The following is an 18,248-nucleotide window of genomic DNA, read 5'->3' on the forward strand; positions in this document are numbered from 1 at the left end:
TAGGCTATGAGGCTTCTGATCTATTTTTCAGATGTTCAAAATTCTCTGAAATTAAGTGACGAGAAAAGTGTCATAATAGATATAATCTGATACCATCTATGTTTTAAAAAAATGTAAGCCATATATATCAGTCAGTTAAGCATCCAACTGTTGATTTCAACTCATGCCATGATCTCATGGTTTATGAGTTCAAGCCCTGCTTCAGGCTCTGTGCGAATATATAGATGCCATACAGAATATGCCATACAGATATATGCTTGAATATGCACGGAAGAATTCTGAAAGGATATATAAGAAACTGATAACAATGGTCACTTCTGGAGAGGAGACTATTAGGGAAGTCAGAGGAGACTTTAATGAAATGTTTATTACATTTGGATAACTTGTTTTGCTTTATAAGGAAAGAAATAGCCCATGGTAAAAAATTTTATTCGTAATGTTGAAAGTCCAACAAAATACATTTGCAGAGCGTTGGTAAAAAGTAAACTATGCACCATATCTTCTAATACAAAACAAACCAAAAAATCAGAGAAAAAAAACCAGGAAGTTTATCTTTGGATATCTAAATATGTGGTGATTTTATTTTTATTTCTCCATTTTCTATGCATTCTAAATGTTCTAGGAGGATTTTATATCAATCTTATATTACAAAAAATCTTTTAAATACCACTACATAATATATCCACTCTTTGAAAAAAATCACACACCAATCTTTCCTCAATTCCCCACAGTTGACTCTCCTAATTCTTATTATCTCACCTACGTCTCATTTTTCCATAGCACTTACTACCTTCTTCTTACATACAAATTCCTCATTTTTGTAATATGACTTCTTGTCTTTCTTTGCTGTTTTTCTTTATATATTCCAGAAAAGTATGATTTGCACATATGTGCCTAATTTATGTTGTTGAATTACTAAAAATGTGTTGTCATTCTCCAGAAACTGTCTTCTGAATTAAAATAAATAAATATTTTTTTTTAAAAAAGATAAACTAAGGGGGAACGTGATTGGGTCACCACTTCTGCATCCCTCAAGTCTTTGATGATTTGCATTATTGCTGATCTTTTCTCAGACACGTATTATTACATTGGGTTTACCAAGTGGAAAGCCAAGGGAAGCCCCAAGGTTCTCAATCCGTGCTACCTTAATATCCCTTCTTAGAAAGGTAAGGGAGCCTGGAGACCTGAGAAATAGCTGACACTGTCTTGCTTTGTTTCTCTATTTTATTTTGTGTTTAATTACTGTTTCTGTTCCTCACTTTGGTTGCTCTGCTCTGAATTCCTGTTACCTTCTTGGGTCCCTAATACCATGCTAACTTTTAAGAGGCACTTCCCCTAGCAGTCTCAACTACATTCCTTAAACTCCACAATTAGAATGAGTGGTTTTCCTAAAACCAGCCTATACACAATGCCTTGCTTTTTAAATGATGAGATAACTCATGAAACATTTAGGCCGTGCCAGAGCTCTTGTACCTCTCCTATATCAATGTCTGCAGATTATCCCTTTTGGGCTTTTTCACTAGCTGTTTCCCTCCAGCATAATCAGTATAGTCTAGTCAGCTTCCTCATACTCCATTCCAAACCAAACCTTCTCTCCCTTTCCTCCCTAAAAATCAATGTTTTTTGAGACTTGTTTCAAATTGAAACAAAACCTCTATTCTCTGTTTAAACCCACTGTAGCCAAAATAAAATAAAACACAAAAAAACGAAAACAAAACAAAAAATCCATTGTAACCAATTACAAATTATGTTTGTTCACACTTGGAAATAACCTTTTCAACTGGTGGGGGTTGGAGGTAGGGCATTGTTTCTCAGATGGCTGTAACTTTCTCTTCTCTGACTGTAACTATACAAAATAACTGTTATACTCTTTCTGACTCTTGAATGAGATATCTAGATGGTAAGGGATAAGTGAACATGACCTATAGTTAATCTCTGCCATGACCATATTACCTGGAGTTGCAGGATCTTCTGTATCCAAGAAGTTGCTGTTTTTTGTACAATTGACTCAGGTTGCAGAGTTCACAAAAAGAGCTAAACAAAAAGAGAATTACTGATGAAATATTTTGTTCAAATCCCAAGAGAAGTCATTATTTTTAGGAAACACTTTTCAACATTTGTACTATAACTTATCAATATAAATGATTTTACAGACAAGTTAATACATATTACATGTATCATATATATAGTAAATAGCACAAATATATTGTAAGATTGGTTTTTCACTTGTGCATACTATTTAAGTTCCAGAAATACTAAAGACTAGGTAGTTGGAGATAAACCCCTATTGGTCTCTAATTATTGCAGATAGAAGTCTAACTGATTTCAACATATTTAAACATAAAAATATTGATTTAAAAGCCATTTGGAACCATAACATGTTACAAGCACAAAACTTCCATGATATAGACAGACATATGTGGTTTAAAATCATGTCGAATACTTAGTATCATTAGAGTACACATAGTCCAGATGTACTCTTATGGTCAGGTTTGCCTCAGAAAAGAATATTTTTTCTTTTTTTCTTACTTTTTTTAATGTTTATTTTTGAAAGAGACAGAGTGTGAGCTGGGGAAGGGCATAGAGAGAGGGAAACACAGAATTTGAATCAGGCTCCAGGCTCTGAGCTGTTAGCACAGAGCCTGATGCAGAGGTTGAACTCACAAATCTTGAGATCGTGACCTGAGCCGAATTCTCATGCTTAAGTGACTGAGTCACCCAGGCGCCCCATGTTTTTTCTTTTTTTTTTTGACATTACCACTGTTTGTTTAGAATTATATTCAGTCAGTATAGTATATATTTACTAGAAGTATTAAAGTAGATCTGGGGCACCTGGGTGGCTCAGTTGGTTAAACGTCTGATTTCAGCTCAGGTCATGATCTCAAGGTTGGTGAGTTGTCTCTGTGCTGACAACGTGAAGCCTAGAGCCTGCTTCAGATTCCATGTCTCCCTCTCTCTGTCTAGCTAGCTCTCTGTCTTTCTCTCTCTCAAAAATAAATAAATATTTTTTAAAAATTAAAGTAGAGCAGAATACTGCAGTGCCATGACTTTTCAATAGCATGTTCTCCTTAATGGGTCCTAGTTTTACTTATCAGATAGCTTTGGATTTTGTAGTTTCCTAAGAGGAATTAATATGATTTTTACCACCAGAATCCAATAACTAATAAGAGATTTTAATAGACAAATTTTAAAATGTAAATAAGAGTCAGCCCTACTTATTGAATGCCTCTGAAGATACTCTAGAGGTATAAAAATGAACATGTAGCCTGTCTTCTATTACTTATATCAGCTGGAGAGACAAAACATATACACTTAAGAAACGTTGGCAAACAGTTAAATCAGAATAAAATATACAACTTATTATCATGTAAACTGAGTCAAGGCAAAAGATTTATGCACTCTGTGATCCGGTTAACATAGGCTTTATCTTATGAATTTATTTTGATCAGCAAAGGAAAACCTCTCCTAATGGCAGAAACACTGATGCATAAATATTTGGTAGTTATCCTTGTTGGTTGCTAAACTAGCCCAGTACACAAAGGGCAAAGAGAGGGAGAAGAAAGAGGCAGATCACTCCAGACTGATAGGTGGCTTGTTTAATAAGCAACAATTTACTTATAAAGGTTATCTTGAGTGGCCGCAAGATGAGTAAATCTCCAAATCTGCCCACCAGAATCTTAAAAGTTTATACAGAGGTCTTAATTGGATTCATCAATGGGGTCAGTCCAGATGGTCTCAACAACATATTGCTGTCAAGGCTGTGTAATTGAAAATGGCTCCCCCTATGGGAATGGGGTGAGAAGTCTCCTATGGCCAAGGTCCAAATCTTGCTTCACCCATTGATCATGACCTCACAATGACCTCCAACAATCCTCCATTGTTCTATTTGGATATTATTTCAGAATATTCACATGTCAAAACTCCTAAGAAAATAAAAAGAGTAAGCAGATCTTTATAACACCACAAGTAAAAGAAATTAGTTAATATAGAAAAAATTATATGGATTATCCTTCTGATGACTTAGGGTAGGAAAAAGGATTTGAAATGATTATATATGCAGACACATAAAGAGTTTCAAATTTTAACCCATATCTGGGCAAAACTAAAAGAAACTATGTAATATGACTTGTGCTAAAACCCATGCAAAATGAAACAAATTCAAGAAGAATAAATAGAATTTAGAAATTAGAGTAGACTTTAACCAGACAGATCTTGTGCAAGATACAGAGAAGAATATAAAGTATATTTGGCAGGACTTATACAAAAACTCATTCATTACTGTATACATTTTTCTCTTCAAATACAAATTCCAAATGAACATCAAAAGCAGAGCTCTAGACCCTGACTCTAAGTGCACAGTAGTCCTTCCTCTTTGTGGTTTAGAAGCAAATAATTGACCTTCTGAGGAAATGATCCTCCTGACATATCATGAGAAGATCAAGAGTAGCCTAATGCTAGGTCACAATGCCTGAGTCACTCCCCTCACTCTTTCTCATCCCATAACCATTTTATCATCTCACATCATCACAAGAGGGGTGAATACAGTACAATAAGATATTTGGAGAAAGAGAGGAATCATATTCACAACATTATAATATACTGTTACAACTGTTCTATTCTGTTATCATAATTGCTTACTGTGCTTCATTTATAGATTAAACTGTATCATATGTATGTATATACAGAAAATAAAAGTATATATAGGGTTCAATACTATCCAGTTTGAGGCATTCACTGGGGGTCTTGGAACATATCCCCTGTGGATAAGCAGTGACTAGTATATTCTTCTAAACAAAAACAAATAATTTTTCAGCTTAGCAAAGCAAGCTATGTACACAACAGGAATGTTGCCATTTTAATAGGATAGGAGACAAGCAGATTTATTCTGAATTCTTTAAGCATCTACTTCAGAAGACTAAAGTGTGCTATAAAAGTTTCTGATCCAATTTTAGAAATATTTCAAATCCACTGAGATTCTCCATTCTCCACATCTCTGGAACATGATTATTTGAGAACATCTGTACTTTCGTATGACTGACTGCTTCTGTGTTGAGACATAAAAACAGAAGAAAATTGAGCAAGCCAGTTCATGTGGTTCACCTCAAGAAGATAAACAAGGGAAAAAATAATTTTAGAGTGCTAGTTACTCAGTTGAAAGATACAAATTTCAAAGAAGTTAAAATTTTGCTGAGAACTTATATTTAGCAGTCTCAACTAGATTTCTTGTTACATGTCACACAATTGTGGTTTTAAATAACATCTGAAATGTTAGGGATTATACTCTTAAAACAATGTATTGTTTTTAAGTATAAAATATATATATATCCTTACTATAAGTATTTTCTCTAATAGAAGATTTAATAAAGAAGAGAAAAATGCTCTTGATCATCTCAAATAATTATATTTTGATGTATTAAGCAACAATTTACAGCCTTAAAAACCTTTATAAAGAGGTGCTATGAAATATCCACACTGTTTCCTGAGAATAATTTAATTGAAATATGAATCATGGTCTTTCATTTTTTGAGATATTCCCTTTTGTTTTTTTTCTTTCTTGTGCTTTATGTAAATTTTATATGAAATGGCTGCTTTGGTTTTAAAGGGGATAATTCACTTCCCTCATTCTATTTTTAGAGCAAACAGGAATTTATGATTTGTTTGATTTTGGTTGAAATAGTATCCAAGAGTCAGATAGCAAATTCAACCAAGCAAGATCGAAAAACGTCATAATGAATAGCAGGAAAGAAAAATTAAAATGTTTGACAAAATGAAAAATGCTTCAATAATCCTTTTGCACTGCACTTACTATGAGAAGGTCTGGGCTGGTTCTGAGCCATTCCTGAATTTGTCTCAATTCCAAGATGTGGTCACTGGCTCTCTAGTTTTAAATTTCTAAGTTTCAGCTTTTCCTTATATTTAGAAAGTCAAGAGGGATGCTACAGATGACAGCATGGTAGTAGGGGGGTGGCGTGCATGGGAAGTAACAGATGCAAGGGGGAAGAGTGGGAAGAAACAAAAAGCCATAATAGACCTCTCTGGAAAGTGACCTTTCATACCAAGTCACCTATTTTCTGGAGTTGGAAACTGTCCAATAGCTAATGTTTCTCCTGAAGCTATTTAATTACAACAGGGACATAAGTAAAATATTTTGGAAAAGTGCCCATTCTGGTTCACAGGTACAAACTCCATGTGTGTGTGTACCCACATGTCTGTGTGTCTACATGTTTCTGCATGTTTTGTGTACATATATATATATATATACACACACACACATACACACACACACACACATATATATATATATATATATACATATACATACATATGCACTTCTAAATATTTACAGTGTCACTATAGGATTTCTACATCACAACATTAAATCCTTAGCCACTTCTCTGATTATTTCCATAGTCTTTCAATAAATGACTTCTCTGAGTCTTACTACTTGTAGCCTTCTTAACAGGTACACCATTTTTCTATCATAATCCATATATTAATGGTCCTGGCGTGGGAGCTAAGGGTCCTCTTTGCATTCCATTGTTGCTCTCAGACCATTTTCCTTCTTTACTTTCAAAATCACACAACACTGAATTTCATGTCACGGGTCCATATTATCTCACTTCAGTAATACTTTCTTCTACCCTCTCAGATCATCCTCACTTCTATTTTAGCTTCCTGCTTACTGTCAGTTCTTCCAACACACTGTTCCTGTATTAATTTTAGGTAATTTCATTATACACAAATATGACCATTACTGGCACATTTCTCTTCCGGTGATCTTGCCCTGCACATTACCTCAGCTATTCATTTCCATAGTCATGTCCTAGACCTTATTATTACACAATAATTTTCCTCCAGTCTTAATTTCAGGCATCCCACACTGTTATGGGATGAGCTATGGTACCCCTACCCCAAGTGCCTATGTTGAACTCCTGACTCCTAGTACCTCACAATGTACCTGTATGAAAATGCCTTTAAAAAGGTAATTAAGGTAAAATGAGGCCATATGGGTGTACCTTAATACAATATGATGGTGTCCTTGTAAGAAGATTTTAGGACACATAAATGTGGTTCTCAGAGATAAGACCATGTAAAAACAGAGGAAAACAATGGTCATATGCAATCCTGTGAGAGAGCGGCCTCAGAATAAAACCAACCCTGTCAATAAGTTGATCTTGGACTTCCAAGCCTCCAGCACTGTAAGGAAATACTTTTTTATTATTTAAGCCAGCCAGTCTGTGGTATTTTGGTATGGCAGCCCTAGCAAACTAACACACACAATATCTACAACCTCATAGCATTCCAACACATTTCTTTTATTACACAATCTCTAACAATTTTCCAACCCACTATGACTGGATTGATCGATTGATCATACAGTCCTCATCACTTTGATTTCCTTTTTGCCCTCTTTTCCCAACCTAAATTCCATGTTTAACCATTTTCAGCTTCTTATTGACTTGTAACATGTACATTGGAATACATATGCCATATATGTACAGTTTGATGAATTATTACCAAGTGAACATTCCTGTTCCTCTATGGTTTTCCAAATCCAGATGACCCAAATCTTTTGTTCCTAAAGTAGGCCAGGCAAATCACAAGAGGAATAAAGCCCCAATGGATGGCAAACTGACCACCCTTGAACTACTGGGGCCTCAGAATTGCCACCTCTCTCAGCTTCACCAGGGCCCAGCCTGGGGTGCGGCAGTGAGAACCAACTAGAGCACTGACCAAGCGCTGGAATCTAAAGGAATTACATATGCTCCACACATGGCCTTTCCAGCAGAAGTCGTGAGCACTGCTCCAAAAGCCTTTTAAGTAATCTCCCTGCTTCCACCTTTGGACCCTTATGCTGACTCTCAGCCGCTCTACCTAAGTAATTATTTAAAAATATAAGTAGGGGGGCGCCTGGGTGGCGCAGTCGGTTAAGCGTCCGACTTCAGCCAGGTCACGATCTTGCGGTCCGTGAGTTCGAGCCCCGCGTCGGGCTCTGGGCTGATGGCTCAGAGCCTGGAGCCTGTTTCCCATTCTGTGTCTCCCTCTCTCTCTGCCCCTCCCCCGTTCATGCTCTGTCTCTCTCTGTCCCCCAAAAATAAATAAACGTGGAAAAAAATGTTTAAAAAAATATATAAGTAGGGGTGCCTGGGTGGCTCAGTTGGTTGAGCGTCCAACTCTTGATTTCAACTCAGGTCCTGATGTCCCAGTTGGTGAATTTGAGTCTGCTTGGGATTCTGTCTCCCTCTCTTTCTGCCCACCCCTCCCTTCTGCTCGTTCCACAACCCCCTCAAAAATCAATAAACAAACCTTAAAAAAATAATAAAATAAAATATAAGTAGATCCTACCATTCTTTTATGCAAAAGCCCTAGAAAGGTCTCCAAAAGCCAATGTATTTAGAATGGCCTGTAGAACATGAACTAGCTCCCAGCATCCTTACTAACACCTACTTCTACTACTCTTCTTTCCTTTCACATTGCACATGTTACACAAGGCCTCCTCGAGCTCCCTTAACATACTTTTATATTCAAGTCTCAAGGATCTTTTGCACTGGGTTCTTGCTCTGCTTAGAGATATCTTCATTCTAATATGTGGAAATCTTCCTCCGTCACCTCTTTCAGGTCTTCGCTCCCTTGACATCTTTCTTTTGGAGGTCTATCCTGACCACCCCAGTTAGCATTACAAAGTGGCACTTGTTACCTACCCCTGCTCTTTAGTTTGCTTTTTATTTTGTGGGTTTTGTTGGCCCTTGTCTCCTTTGAGCCTATTACATACATTTTATTATATTCAGGGGCTGTCTACCTTATTTGAATGCAGGGATATTTTTACTTTTATTTTAATTTCCACAACTAAAGCAGTATGTAGCACATGGACACAGTCAAAACTATACATTTTATGTTGGAAACTGGATAAGAAAAATAAATATTGGGGTGAATGAAAATGAGAAAAAAAAACGAATAGGAAGACTATCAATATAGGAGTTTAATTTCTGAAATCTTGCATTGAAACGTTAACAAAGGTGCTTTGGGAATAAAAAAAAGTCAAATTATGTTTAATTTTATCACATTTTAATAATTTCAGCAAAATATTTTGTTACCCCTTAAATAGGCTGCAGGTTTATTTCAGTGGAATAAGCCGAGACTCCTGGAAGCTTGAAAATTTTTAATTTCATCACCATATGCTATGGCATCAACTCAGTAATTCCTTAGTAATCAGGAGACTATCGCTAGAAGGATTTCATATAAATACAGTTATTCTAGTTGCTTAACCTGTAGGCAAAATTATGTATATACTCAGAAGTTTAATAAAGCATCATTTTTATATTCTTGTCCAATAGCCATTCCTCTTACAGCTATGCTTTTTAGTCTCCTATATCTTCTTCCACTTCTCCAAAAGTTCAAAATCACAAATGTGGGGCACTTTGGTGGCTCAGTGCTTTAAACATCTGACTCAATTTTGGCTCAGGTCATGATCTAATGGTTGTGAGATAGATCTCTGCCTCAGCTCTGTGCTGAGCATGGAGCCTGCTTGGGATTCTGATTCTTTCTCTCTCTCTCTCTCTCTCTCTCTCTCTCTCTCTCAAAATAAATAAATAAATAAAAACACAAATGTGCTTTAATCATATACACAACTGCATATACATGTGTATATTAAACTGAAAAATTGTAGAGGCATAACACCTCAACTGCACTTAATTTCAAGAACTTGATAGATCATGACATACAAAGTAAACCAGTTAATCATTTATCCTTAGGGGTTAATTTCTTTATGAAAGCATTTATACATATTATACATTACCATAGCATATATATAACTACCATAACTTTTTTTTTTAAAAAAAGAAATGTACTCCAGTTTAAATTAAGCAAAATTGGAGCAAAATTAAGGTGTTAGGAAATCTATATGTTTGCAGATACTCACATATTTGAACTGGAGTAAAATAAACATACATTACCAGGATGTTTGATCAGATGTTTCACTTTGCAGGTACACATAGTTTTAAGGTTGATATTTCCAACTGTGAATGAGTACTGCTTCTAACCCCAGCCACAGAGTCTATGTGGACACGCAGAAGTATAAACCAGTTATCAATTTCTATTTTGAATGTTTATTTATTTTTCAGAGACAGAGAGACAGAGCATGAGCAGGGAAGGGGCAGAGACAGAGGGAAACACAGAATCTGAAGCAGGCTCCAGGCTCTGAGCTGTCAGCATGGAGCCCAATACAGGCCTTGAACCCACGAACCATGACCTCATGACCTGAACCAAAGTCAGTTGCTTTGAGCACCCAGGTGCCGCTCAGTTTCTATTTTTAAGACCCAATACTGATTTAGCTAATAATATCAGTGGAATGTTTGAACTCCTGAATATATATTTTGAATTTGACTATTCAGCTTGGAAGTTTGAAGTCAGATTTTTCAAGTCTACTAGAGATGCTATCTGACAGTATTAGAAATTTAGGCTTGATATTCCAGTTTGCAGATATTAACTGTGAATGACCATTTTCTTTAATAGAAGTTAAATATAGTTTTCTTTTCATTTGTGTTTTAATTATCCAAATAATACAAAGAAATATTCTCATAGGAAAGTTTAATCAGTTCAGAAATATGTAAAGTAAAAGGTGAAAATCCTTTTTTAATAAAGCTATTGTTTATTTCCTTATCTCAGAGGTAATTAGTTTGTCAATAGTTTGGTGTATCTTTCTGGTTCTATTTCTCTACATTGACATACATATATACAAATATATTTGCATATTTATGTATGCATGTATGCCTATATATGTGTATGTATATATACATATACATGCATATTTAAATTGATGAATTCGTATTGAAGGTATTATTCTGCAAACCTGAGGTTTTTTTTTTTTTTTTCCTTCATGTACTAAAGTTCCAGAATTTTGTCCAAGTCATTCTTAGGGATATATAATATTTTATTAACAAGCTGGGCCATCTTATTACCTGAGAAAGATTTTTACTCCTTTGAATTTCTGAAACGAATTTCTGATACAAAGCTTTTAGAAAAGTGTAAGGTACAAATGGGATATAATTCCATTTTGAAAGGGACTTCAAACATTACTCATTTGTTTTTTTTTCTTTTTTTCTATTTTAAGTAAATTGCAGACCAAGTGAAGAATCTATATTTTATTTTCTAATGAGCAAACTAAAAATACATGTAAACAACACTTAAAGAGTTCTCTTCACATTACAAAATATTTTTCTATAATTTACCTTAGTAAGTTAAAAATTATAATAATCTATGAATTTGCTATTATTTCTGGGTTACACATAAGGAAATTGAGTTTTTCAAAATCACATAAAAGTAAAAGGCAGAATCTGAAATTAAAGGTACAGATATTGAGATGCCAAGAGACAATGAAAATTTTATATTTTCCTCCTCAAATTTGCTCTGGATTTATTTTTCCACATTATTTTTTAATAATAAATATTAAATGCTTTCTTTGTATTCCAGCATTAGTATTCTAATATTTCTACTTCCAAAAACATTAAAAGTGGAATTTACCAAGCATTCTAAATGTATTGTATTTGGTGATATAATAATGCTTTTATAAATGCATTTATTTTTTATTTAAGATGAGAAGATTTAAGCTTACACTTATACACTTTTAAAAAGCATTTGCAGAGCACCTGGTGGCCCAGTCAGTTAAATGTCAGACTCTTTTTTTTTTTTTTTTTCAACGTTTATTTATTTTTGGGACAGAGAGAGAGACAGAGCATGAACGGGCGAGGGGCAGAGAGAGAGGGAGACACAGAATCAGAAACAGGCTCCAGGCTCTGAGCCATCAGCCCAGAGCCCGACGCAGGGCTCGAACTCACGGACCACGAGATCGTGACCTGGCTGAAGTCGGACGCTTAACCGACTGCGCCACCCAGGCGCCCCAAATGTCAGACTCTTAATCAAGGCTCAGGTCATGATCTCATGGTTCAGTGAGATAGAGCCCTACATGGGCTCTGGGCTGACAGTGTGGAGCCTGCTTAGGATTCTCTCTCTCCCTCGCTCTCTGTCCCTCTGCTACTCATGCTCTTGTGTGCTCTCTCTCCCTCTCAAAATAAATAAAATTAACTTAAGAAAAAATAACAGCCATTTGAAAAAAGATGAAAGTGTGAGTTTCTGGTTTCACTAGAAAAAATATTACGTGATACATACTGAACACTTACTATATGCAGACATTATTAGTTCCATAATTATATGCACACATTAATATTTCCATAATTATAGTACTTATACTAACAGTGTTCCTGTGATAGATTAGTTATATTCTATATTGTAAAAGAAAAGTATAGAATTAAGAAATGTATGCAAGATAATATAACTAGTAAACAGTAAATCCACAATTCAAGCCACTGCTAAGTTTTAAAAATGTGTTCTTAACCTCAAAATTACTGTACTGCATGTTTATGTTCACTTTAGTGAGTTATTCCAATATTTAAATAGAAAAAACAATGTGTATTTTCAAGTTCTTTTGAAGAGATCTAGATAATATCCAACCTCATTGAGTTTATTTCCTATAGAGATATTCATCAGTTTGCTGAAAGAAATGTTGCTTTTACCTTTATTTTGTTAGCTGTATAGATTTTGGCATTCAGGTCCATGTTAGGGCTTAGAATATAAATTGTATGCCTGTAAAATTTTCCATTTTGTTAATGTCTTTTATGTGGCAAATTCCTCTTGTTCCTTATTATGGTCTATGAGTATAATGAGTGGGTAATGATATCCAATATTCTGAATCATTTTATGTATATACACCATATGCATGTAAATTTGATTTGCCTAATACTCTGATCTTTAATTTGCATTTTCATAGAACTAGTTGAGTATTATGAGGTAAAATTATATTGACTGGTTTCAATATCTTAGAATGTTAAATCATCATTATATGGGAAATGTTCACAGGCATTAATTATAAATGAATCATGAAAAATATTCTCAAGGCACACATCTTGAGTTATAATGTGATAATAGCTACATGTCCTAAAGATTTATTTTAGAGTTATGATACATACCCAATGCTTTGATTAAAAAATTAAACTGAGTGATTTCAAAAGGAACATATTCATTTTTTTCTTACTTGAAATACCAATGTGAATATGTTTATGTAACTCTAAGCTGGCACAAATTAGATACAAATGGCATAGATATATAATGGCATAAAAAAATCCAGGGACATCAAGTGCATACTGATATAAATATACTAGATTTTTATTCAATAAAAATATATTGTAATATTTACTGCCACAAACTTTATAAAAATACTAAGATAGTCTCCCAATCTGAAACATTAGAAACCATGCATGTCCTAGCATGACACTTTTGCCCTTTATCAGTATTTAACTGACAGTATTTCAAACCAAAAGGCTGATTTACGTAATGGAGTTGAAGTTAGCCAGAAGTACGTAAGCCTCCTAGTATTAAACCAAAGTCTTGCTAAATTTGCCCAGGTTTCTGATTTTGAGGAATCCAGGCAAAAGAAACATGATGAACAAATATCCTGACACATAAAAGAGCATGGTGAAGGTGGGAGTATATGTGTAACTGTTTTTATTTGATCAGTCTTTATCAATCCTACCTGGGCATCAACATCAGAATTCAACATCATCAGTTTTCTTAAATTTACAGATAACTGAGTTGATCATCAGTATTACTGAACAAAAATCCTCAGAAATATCAAGGAATTTATATTTTTCAAAAGGTTTCAAATGTGATTCCTAGATTAAGGCCCACTTCTACAAAAAAATGAAGTAGGCAGTAAATACAGGCATAGGTGAAATATACTTAGGGGTGAGCTATGAATGAGACGTGTACCAAGAAAATTAAGAAAAAGTGTAATTGCACAAAGAGAGGAGTTTTATAGAGGGAAAGGTTAAGTAAAAGGAGAACTAAATAGTTTCATTCTAATTTAGTAACTAGCAATTAAGTGCCAATTTCCAAAAGAGCTGTTATAGTAATAAAGTTGGACACTGAAGGATGTATTGAAGGATACAACTAGAATTCTGCATGAGGTGAACCAAAGGTGAGCTGAGGAAAAACGAGAAAAAGTGAGAGAGAGTGTGACAAGTATGAGTCTGTGTTTTGGATATTTGGATAACCTGAGTGGAATAAAATACTACATTAAAACTATTTGGCCTGTTTATTTTTACATGTTTGAATGTGTCTACTAGAAAACTTCTAATTATATATGTAGCTGTCTTTCTACTGGACAATGCTGTTCTAGAGTTATCTTTGTCCTGAGTTAGGTCTTGGGTTTTCTTGAGCACAAACATTGGGAAAGGCTCAAGCCCAATTCAGTGTTTATCACTACTCCCCTACCATAAGCCCTAAGTGCAAACATCCTTGCTACTTATTTTCATGGAGAAATAGAGACAAATCAGAGACTTAAAAGCTTTAATTTGATTACTACTTTTTGTCCAACACCTTGTAAAATGAGTTAGTGTGAGGGGGTATTTTTGAAATAATAGTCTCCAGTTTTTCTTTCCTTCTTTACCTCACTCCCCTTTCCACTCTGAATTTTCCAGGTATGGTTGTCTGGTTTTATTGGCTCTGGTGAGACAGTGACAATTAAGTAGAGAAGCAGAAGCAGGAAACTCCTAAGGACCTGAGGCCCTACATGGACAAAAAGGACTTGTTTAGAAGGGATACAGTGAGTTTTTAAAAAATTGATGGGTCATCAAGAAAAAACTCATGCACCCTGCTCCCTGAACTAAGCCTGGGGTGTGAAAATAATAATAATAATAATAATAATAATAATAATAATAATAATTAACAAACAACTCAAAATAAGACAAATAAAAATGACTTCTTCAGCTTTGAGTGGAGGTGACTTCAATAGGGCTCTAATGGATGTCTGCTTTGCTGGAAATATCAAGAATCTGAATCTAGTTTTCTTCTTCCAACACAGTAACAACTAAGTGACTAAGTTTAAGAAACTTATATATCCCCTTAGGAAGACAAATTAATTAAGAATAAGTGCCTACCATCATGGTAGAAATACTTTAAATCAAGAGTTACTTTCCACACACACAAAAATATTGGAACTAATTATCGAATTCAGCAAAGTTTCAGCATACAAAATCAAAATACAAAAATCAGTTTGTTTCTATATACTCACAATAAACAATCCAAAAAGGAAATTAAGAAATAAATTCCATTTATAACAGTATCAAAGAGAACAAAATACTTAGGAATAAAAACCAAGAAGAAAGTTTCACACACTGAAAACTACAAAATGTTGCTGAAAAACAATTGAAGATACAAGTAAGTGGAAATATATTCAGTATTCATGGATAGAAAGGCAGTATTGTTAAGATGTCAATACTGCCCAAAACATTCTACAGAATCAATGTAATCCCTATCAAAACCCCAATGATTTTTTTTTGCAGAAAATGAAAATTCAATTCTAAAATTCATGTGGTATTTCAAAGGCTCTAAATAGTGAAAACAATCTTGAGAAAGAACAAAGTTGGAGGTCTCACACTTTCTGATTTCTGAACTTACTAAAAAGCTACAGCAATCAAACAGCATAATACCAACATAAACATAGACTTGTAAACCAATGAAATGCAATTAAGAGCCCAGAAATAAACCCTTGCATATATAGTCAAGTATTTTTGGCAAGGTTGCCACAATCATTCAGTTAGAAGAAGGACAGCCTTTTCAACAAATATTGCTGGAAACTCTGGATATCCAAAAGCAGAAAGACAGAAAGATAGAGGGAAGGAGGGAAGGAAGGAAGGAGGGGAGGCAAGAGGGAGAAAGAAGGGAGGGAGGGAGGAAGGAATGAAAGGGGAAGGAAGGAAGAGAGAAAGAGAGAGAGAAGAAGGGAGGGAGGAAGACAGAGACAGAGAAGGAGGGAGGGAGGAAGAAAGGCAGGCTGGCAGGCAGGCAAAGGAATGTTTCTAAACGTAAGACCTAAAACTATAAACCTACTGGAAGAAAACATGGGGGGGGGGGAGTTCAATTGATTTGGCAGTGATTTCTTAGATATGACAACAAAATCACTGTCAACAAAAGAAAAATAGATAAACTGGACCACATTAAGATTAAAAAAAATTGTGCTTCAAAAGACACTATAAACAGCGTGAAAAGCAGCCCATGAAATGGAAGAAAATATGTCTAAATTATATATCTGGTGAGCTTGATATTCAGAATATACAAAGAACTTATATAACTCAACAGAACAACAAAAACTCTGATTAAAAATGGGAAGAGGACTTAATTAAACATTTCTCAGAAAAGATAAACACATGGCCAGTAAACATAGGAAAAGATGCTCAACAGCACTAATCATTAGAAAAATGCAAATCAAAATCACAATGAGATACCACTTTGCACTCACCAGGATGACTATTATCAACAACAACAAAAACAGAAAATAAAAGGAGTTGGTAAGTGTGTAAAAAGAATTGGAACATTTTTGTATTTCTGGTGGGATGTAAACATGTTAAATGGTGCAGCCACTGTGGAAAATGGTAAGACAGTTACTAAAAAATTAAACATAGAATTGCTATATTACTTAGCAATTCCACTTAAGACTAGATACGCAAAAGAATTAAAAGTAGGCATTCAAAGACATTATTTGTACATCCATGTTCACAGGAGCATTATTCACAATAGCAGAAGATAGGAAGCAAGTGAAACATCCATAAACAGATGGATAAACAAAATGTGTATATACATACAATGATATATTATTGAGCCTCAAAGAGGATGAAAATTCTGCACATGCTGCATGAATGAACCCTGAAGACATTATGCTTAGTGAAATAAGCCAGTCACAAAAGGCCAATACTATGTTATATCCATTATATGAGGTACCTAGAGTAGTGAAATTCATACAGAAAGTATATAAAATGGTAATCACCAGGGGCTGAGGGGAGGGGAGGATCATAAATCATTGTTTAATGGGTATGGGGTTTCAGTTTCAGAAGATAAAGACATTCTAGAGATTGATGGCGGTGATAGTTGCATAACAATGTGAAAGTTCTTAATGTCATTGAACTGTCTACTTAAAAACTGTTAAAATGGTAAGTTTTATGTATGCATATTTTACCACAATTAATAACAATAGAAAAATGAAAGCAGTTTTGTTCGCTGTGAAGTAATACAATGACATTAAATACCATTAAAACTTTCAATCAGATTGAACACTCAAAATTTGGGATTGAGTTACAAACTAGTTTCCTTCAGAATAAGTCTGGGAACTTGGATATCTTACAGAGACCCAAAAGTTTCAGCCCTGCATCCAACAATGGCAAATGACTGAAAAGTGTCCTTGGCTTTCAGAAACGACTGCTCCTGTTACATAAAATTCTGTATCTAATCTCACTCTATAGTTGAAACTTGTAGAGGATATTATCACCTGCAATTTGTAGTGATCTTTGCCATTTTCCTCAGGGGCATACTCTGTTCTTTTGGGGGATTCATTTTCTCTACCTCACATACTCAAAATTAATAACTAAAAGATGAAGTATCAGTATAAGTTTGTGGTAATTATAATAATCATGGTGTAGAAGTATGAATGGTAATGAAAACTACTCCATCCTTCCATAGAAAATTGCATGAGAATAGATCCCTATCATTGGCTACCACCTTCTGGGTGTAGTTAAGGGACCTAGCAGTTGGCAATACTGCTTGGAAGTTTGGTTTCATAGTTGTATTTCCTTGTATCTCCAAATGTTCAAGGTTAGTAAGGGCAAATACACTGTGTACCTCCTGTGGTAGGCGGACTACTAAAGCTATCCTGCCAATATCCCTCTCCTCTGGTTATTTAATTACACACTAATCTACATACTTCTGTGAAAGGAATTGGTTGATTAAATTAAGGCTTCAAACTTAAAATCCAGCAATTATTCTGGATTATACAGTGGGACCAATGTACTCACTTGAACCCTTAAAGCACAGAAACCTCTCTGAATGTGTGAGATAGATACAAGAGAAAAGGAAGTTAGATTCACAGAGTGAGAAGGACTCAGCTCTCCCTTGCTGGTTTGTGGGATGAAAGCGGTCACAGACTAGGGCATGAAGACTGCCTCTGGAATCTGAGGATGGCCTACTACCAACAACCAGTAAGGAAGTGGGAACTCCTTCCTAAAGTCACAAACTGCTGAATTTGGCTAACCAACTGAATGAGCTAGAAGCAGATTCATCCTCTAAGCCTCCATAAAGGTCTAGCAGACCTTGAATTGGTCTTCTAACACTGGGAGAAGAGGAACCAGTTGGGTGATGTGGACACA

At 35.0% G+C, this 18,248-nt stretch overlaps 1 long non-coding RNA gene across 1 annotated transcript in view; it reads right to left on the minus strand.

Annotated features, from left to right (window-relative positions):
• LOC121029831 (uncharacterized) overlaps positions 1 to 18,248 on the minus strand; it is a 324,524-nt gene that overhangs the window by 114,376 nt on the left and 191,900 nt on the right. Inside the window, exon 2 of the long non-coding RNA XR_005789925.1 lies at positions 1,954 to 2,034. This is a non-coding gene — a long non-coding RNA (uncharacterized LOC121029831). The remainder of the gene's footprint in view (positions 1 to 1,953; positions 2,035 to 18,248) is intronic.

This window comes from Herpailurus yagouaroundi, unplaced genomic scaffold (assembly GCF_014898765.1).
Source record: "Herpailurus yagouaroundi ecotype Mexico unplaced genomic scaffold, PumYag 139, whole genome shotgun sequence".
NCBI classification, from domain to species: domain Eukaryota; kingdom Metazoa; phylum Chordata; class Mammalia; order Carnivora; family Felidae; genus Herpailurus; species Herpailurus yagouaroundi.